General features: G+C 37.5%; 1 pseudogene; it reads left to right on the top strand.

Moving 5' to 3' along the window:
• The first annotated feature begins 4,611 nt into the window (after positions 1 to 4,611).
• Positions 4,612 to 4,955, top strand: LOC102873775 (annotated as a pseudogene).
• Positions 4,956 to 6,618: the final 1,663 nt, after the last annotated feature.

The following is a 6,618-nucleotide window of genomic DNA, read 5'->3' as shown; positions in this document are numbered from 1 at the left end:
ACACACAAGTGTTGAGGACACTCCTTCATAGGGTCGCTATGAGTCACCTGCAACTTGACTGCACTTAACAACAACAAATCAGTCAGGGAGGTCTGGTGGCCTAATTTTAACAAGTTTCATTGCAGTCCCAAACTTACATGGTTCAAATCTGCCAGTTGTTCTGTTGACCCTCTCCTCCCATGTGATTGACTGCTTCTGAAATCCTGTTGGAGGGTCTGTTATGGGTCAGTTCTGATTCAACAGCAACAACAACAACAACAATCCATCAGAAGGGAGCTCTCGTCTATTGAAAAATACACTACTAACCCAAAAGATGGAGTTTCCCTAGTGGTTCGAGTCCACTAATCAGTGGCTATGCAAGAGAAACATGTCTAACATGGAAGAATTTTTCTTTTACTTTTCAAAGAGAAGAGTGAGCTGTGGGGAGGTTGGGCAGGGAGAAAAGTGCAACAATGAATGACTGGAAATCCAAAGTCTCTGTAAACTTTCATTAAAACTAATTTTTTAAAAAAGAAAGATGAGTAATGTCCTTCTGTGCTATTTACAAACTCCATAAACTCTCTGAAGGGTCAACTATGAGTTGGCTCTAACTCTATGGTAATGAATTTGAGTTTCAAATCAGTCAGAATCAAGTCAATAGTAACAAATTTGGTTTTTTATCACAGAATAAAAATATTTCCTCTTGCTAATTTAGTTGTTACATGCAAGATAGAAACATTTTTTTTTCAGAATGAGGACAGAGGATCAGAATTTGGGGTTTCTCATCATTCTGTTTTATTCTGTTCTGAAGGTTTTTATTGAATGGTACAATTATGTATCTAGACGAGGTTGGGCACATTTAAGATGACATTATCAGATTTTCCTTAAATATCTATGTTGTTATTGTTGTTATGTGCTGTTGAGTAGAACATGATTCATAGCGACCCTATGAACAAAAGATCTGAACCTGCTCTATCCTGAGCTATCCTTATACTTCCTGACAAAGAAGAGCCCACTGCAGCAGTCACCATGTCAATCTCCCTAGCTGAGAGTCTTTCTCTCCTTTGTGGACCCTCCACTCTTCCAAGCATCATGTCTCTCTCCAAGGAATAGCCCCTTCTATCAAACATGCCCAAAGTAAGTGAGGTGATACCTCTTCATTCTTCCCTCCAAAGAGCACTCTGGTTGCCCCAAGACTTATCTAATCATTTTCTTGGCTGTCCACGGAATGTTTAGTGCTCCTCTCCAACACCACAGCTCAAAGGTGTCAATTTTTATTCCAACTTCCCTACTCATTGTCCAGTTCTTAGATGTATAGCAAGTGATCGGAAAGATTATGCCCTGAATCAAATGTACCTTAGTCCTCAAACTGACATCATTACTCCTATAGATATAAATATATTATAAGCCAGAGTGACAGAATGATTGGACCTTATCATAATTTGTCAGTTGAATGCAGAAGGCATTGTTGTTGATGCTGTTATGTGCCGTTGAGTCGTTTGCGACTCAGCGACCAATTGTACAACAACTCTAAATTCTGCTCTGTCCTGTGCCAATCTCATTGTCTCCGACACACCCATCCTGATTACCCCAGTCACTGAATCAATCCACCTCATAGAGGGCCTTCCCCTCCTGCGCTGTCCCTCCACCCTCCCAAGCATGATGTCCTTCTCCAAGGACTGGTCTCTCCTTACAACATGACCAAAGTATGTCAGACAAAGCCTCAGAATCAATCCTTGCCTCCAAGGAGCAGCCTGGTTTAACCCTCTCCAGGATGAATCTGTTTGTTTTCTTTGCAGTTCATGGTTGCCTCAATACCCTTCTCCAACATCAAAGCTCAAAGGCATCAATTCAAAAGACATTACATATAAATATATTTTGTTTTCACAATGTATTTCCTATGTGTCAGCACTAATCGATGACTAAAAAATATGAAGTTTTATCTCTATATATAATATTTTCCTTTTAGAAAGAAATTTTATCATGCAAAAAGATGGCATTTGATAATTTCACCAGATATATGATGTTAAATTTTAACCTAATTGTTTAAAGAATTTCTATTGTTTCTTATAATGCCAATTTAGCCCCAAGAGGTTATATAATTTAAATTGCTCAACCTTTCTGAAGAAGACTAATGTTATCTCTCCTTTTATTCTCATTTTCCTGTAGCAGACTGCTGAAATAGGTAAATTGAATGCATAATAATATGCTACCATATCACGGATGACCATAGTTAATAAATGCGTATAAAAAGTAATTTGTGACGAAAAGAAAGTGCTAGCAAATCTTATTTATTATAATAAAAATGCTGCTTTTTTCACAATGGGAAATTTCAAACATGCAGAAAAATCAGTCATATAATAAGACCTGATACATCAATTCAACAAGCATTTATTAAGCACCCATTTTGTGTGAGAGTTGTTTGAGATATTGAATATGATCTTGCAATTGCAAGATTAACAATGATTCTGATTTCAGGGACTTTGTATTCTGATTAGGAAACAGAAAACCCAGACACACTTGAGTAATGGTATTTTTAAAATATTAGTTTATAGATGTTAAGAGGAAAATAGGAAGCAAGCTATCCTTACTGTTAGCTGGTATCAAACCAGCCCCTGATTCAGGGACATTCCCTAGACAATGGAATGAAACCATGCAGGCCTAGCACCAGCTTTATGGTCCAGTGCAGATCAGTCTATTGTGAGCCACAGGGTTTTCACTGGATGATTGTTCAGAATGTGAATGTTTAACTATGACTAAGGAAGAGCAAAGTAAAGTTGATGACTTTAAATTGTGGTCATGCAGAAGAGTTTTGAATACCGCACAGACTACAAAAAGTACAACAGCTCTTTAAGGAAGCACGACCAGAGTGCTTCCTGGAGGCAAGGTTAGTAACTCTTCAAAGTATGTACCTTGGGCATAATATCAGGCAGCAATAATCCTTGAGAAAGAAGATTATACTTGAAGAATTAGAGAGTCAGCAAAAGACACGAAGACTCTCAATGACATGGACTGACACAGTGACTGGAATAATGGCCTTGAGCATGGCAGAGATTGTAAGGATAGTACAGAACAAGTCAAGATTTTGATCTGTTGTTCATAGATGTGATATGAATGGAGTTTGATTTGTAGCATCTAGAAAGAACAACAAATCAACGGGCCTTTCCTCTTAGTTTATTTTAGTCTGGAATCTCCAATGAAATCTATTCAGTCTCTTAGTAAGATCAAGCCTCTGGTGACATATGAGTTACAGCCACAGGAGGTAAGTGCATTGACCAGGAATTGAACCTGTGTTTTCTGCATCATAACAGAGAATTCTACTAATGAACTGCCACTGCCTCCACAAAAGGGGGCTATATTTATGGAACATGGAGAGTTATACATGGTAATAATTTTGATAAATGTAGATAGTTGTAGAGGAGCTTCAAGCCTCTTTTTTGTTCATAGGGTCGCTGTGAGTCGTGCTCAACTCGAAGACAATCAACAACAACTACAATAAAGGAATGTATCTTTGAAGAGGTGGCACTTAAGCAGAAGCCAGATGCATTAAGTCTTTAATTAAGTTGTGAAAATATCTTGGCAGAAATCTTCTAGGTAGAAGAAACAGCAAAAATAAAGAATAAAATTAAAAATTCCAAGATAAATAAAGGCACTAGTAACTGATTTGTTGAAAGAGCAGCTGTGGGCACTTTGAGAAATCCCTAGGGACCAGGTTATGAAGCGCCTAGAAGCTGTGGTAAGAAATTCAGATTTTTTAAAAAGAATGATAGTAAGCCCTTAGGATTTTCTGCACAGGAGAGATATATTCTTATTATTCTGTCTGATTTCTGGAGAAGCAGTTAGTTATAGATAAGTTACATTTATAGTGTAAAATAAGGAATTGTGTTACAGAATCAAGATATTTTAATAAGTACATGGTTAATTTTAACAAGTCAATTAAGCTGTTTTATAAATCCTTTATTCTTTCTTATATTGTAATATTGTTTTTCCAAAGTTATGTTCCAGCTTATTTATATTTTTGAGCTTTTGAATTTTTTTTTCATAGCATCTAAGATTTTTCTGTTATTTTCGTATCTTCGAAGTACTAGTTCTTGATTTTATACATATTTGATATTGTTTTGGTGTGTGTCTTTTTTGTGTGTGCGTAATAGTTTATTATAAATTAATCTACTACAAGAGAGTACTGGTGGCCTAGACTACTGGGAGTCGTACTGTTAACCCAAAGGCTGTACCTTTACGACAGTTTGAATTTACCATGGTCCATGGGAGAAAGATAAGCAGTTTCCTTTCATGTCATTTACAGCTTCAGAAACCCAACGGAGGGTCAGCTATGAGTCTGTTCCAACTTCACAGTATTGAGTTTGTGTTTGAGTTTTTTAATCTACTCCAAGAAATTATATCCTATATACATCTGTAGATCTGTGTTTGGACTTAGGTTGTTGGCTTTTGATGTTCCAAAAGGACCCCTGGTGGCTTACTGGATAAGAAATTTCACTGCCCCTTTCCTCAATTGCCACTAAGGTGCTCCCTCCTTCTGAGGAAGCTAAGGCCGCGTTGGAGTGAGGCCCTCACTTCATCCTGCGACTAGCAAGCACCGCGTCTTGGAAGCCTTGAGCCTAGTACCGGCGCACCATGGCCTCCGTTTCTGAGCTCGCCTGCATCTACTCGGCCCTCATCCCGCACGACAAGGAGGTGACAGTCACGGAGGATAAAATCAATGCCCTCATTAAGGCAGCCTGTGTCAACGTTGAACCTTTCTGGCCTGCCCTGTTTGCAAAGGCCCTGGCAAATGTCAACACTGGGAGCCTCATCTGCAATGTGGGTGCTGGTGGACCTGTCCCAGCGGCTGGGGCCGCACCAGCTGGAGGACCTGCCTCCCGACTGCTGCTGCTCCAGTTGAGGAGAAGAAAGTGGAAGCAAAGAAAGAACAATCTGAAGAGTTTGATGATGACATGGGATTTGGTCTTTTTGACTAAACTCCTTTTGTAACATGATCAATAAAAAATTCTGAAATCCTGAACTCTTAAAAAAAAAAAAAGAAAGAAAGACATTTCATTGCCAAATCCGCCAACCACTCTGCAGGAGAAAGATGGACAACTTCCTCCCATGATATTAATGGCTTCTGAAAGCCCTGCTACAAGTTCAGCTGTGTATTAGTTCTGATTTGACAGCAATGAGTTAGTTTTTTCGTGAATTGGATTTCATGGACATTTATCCCTTACTACACTTGAGTGAACATATACTTGTGTTAAATGTCTGAGGTTTCAATTTCTAATTCTTTAAAAATATTTTTTATGGTACTTCCATGTTCTGGTAGCAGAATAAGCGGCATTTTCTCTAGCTCAGTCGTCCCTATTGCTAAAAGCAACATTGTTCATCAGACCAACCTTTAATTTAACTAACTTCTACTTACCAATAACCATGTTTCCAAATCACGTCCTACTTCTTGTCATTCTCTGTGATTAAACTGGTCATGCTTTTACAGCAATTCCAACTTGTTTGACAAAGGCTACTTTTCCTACATCTAGGGTGAGAAGGGGAACAGACTTTTAGGAATTACATTCCTTATCATGCCCTGGAAACAGTTGGATTAGACAAATTCTGAATTGAAAACATTTTTTAGACCTACGTTAAAACAATTGCTGTTGTTGTTGTTGTTAAGTGCCATCAAGTTGTAGATGACTCATAGTGACCCTATGAACAAAAGACCTGAACACTTGTATAACTTTCATCATTTCTCCAAGTTTTTTGAGGCAAGCTACTTTGGAAGTGGATGCCACTCCTGCTTCCAGGATAAAATATTAAAACTGTGGCTCAGTTTTGAGAAACAGAATGAAAATTTGAACTTAAATCTCTGGGTAAGTAACTCTCCTAAAAATTAGGACAAAATAATTATCTGTTAACTTTTAAAATATAGTATTAGTTTTATTATATTCCCTCAGCAGACCATGAAAGTTAACAGAGAGTTATGTGTTACTGATTTAACCCCAAGCCATTATGTCATTTGAATTGTGAATATGTTGTTTATAGGTGATGTGTACTACAAGAAATTGACTAACTGTCTATAGAAATGACAAGATATTTTTCCTCACCAGTCAAGGCTCTGCTCTCTTTGTATCCACTGCATTATGAAAAAATGTCTTGCTTATGACATAGCTCTGGATTAGATTGAGACTTTTTATAGAGGGCATAAAACCAAAATTATTTCCTTAACTTGGCTAATAACAAAAGAAATCCCCAAGGAATATATGTCCCATATCAATCTTCTGTTTAGGAATGACTCTACCTATAATTACTGGACACAATAAGCCGTATTATAAACTTGGCTTCCTATTCTCCTGACTATTCTCCATAAAAAAAAATATTTCATTTTCAACTCAATAAAAGTGAGACAAGAATTTACTAACTCTATGCTTGCATAGTTCTTTAGTGCCATTTTAACACAAACATCAAAAGTGGATAATTTTATTTAAAAATTTATTATTTTGCTGTTTGGAATATTACTTGTCAGAATTTAAGAAGCAAACTTGAAGGGGAAGTCTTTATCTCTCTGTTGACTTTAGGGGGTAGATTCTTGAATAGATTTCTGTGTTTTGGCAGCACAGGAATCCTGGATCCAAAGGACATACTTCTATCTTG

The sequence above is a fragment of the Elephantulus edwardii genome, unplaced genomic scaffold, assembly GCF_000299155.1.
Source record: "Elephantulus edwardii isolate Elephantulus edwardi_28Jun2011 unplaced genomic scaffold, EleEdw1.0 scaffold00422, whole genome shotgun sequence".
In the NCBI taxonomy this organism is placed as follows: domain Eukaryota; kingdom Metazoa; phylum Chordata; class Mammalia; order Macroscelidea; family Macroscelididae; genus Elephantulus; species Elephantulus edwardii.
This window is presented reverse-complemented; position numbering and strand designations above follow the sequence as displayed.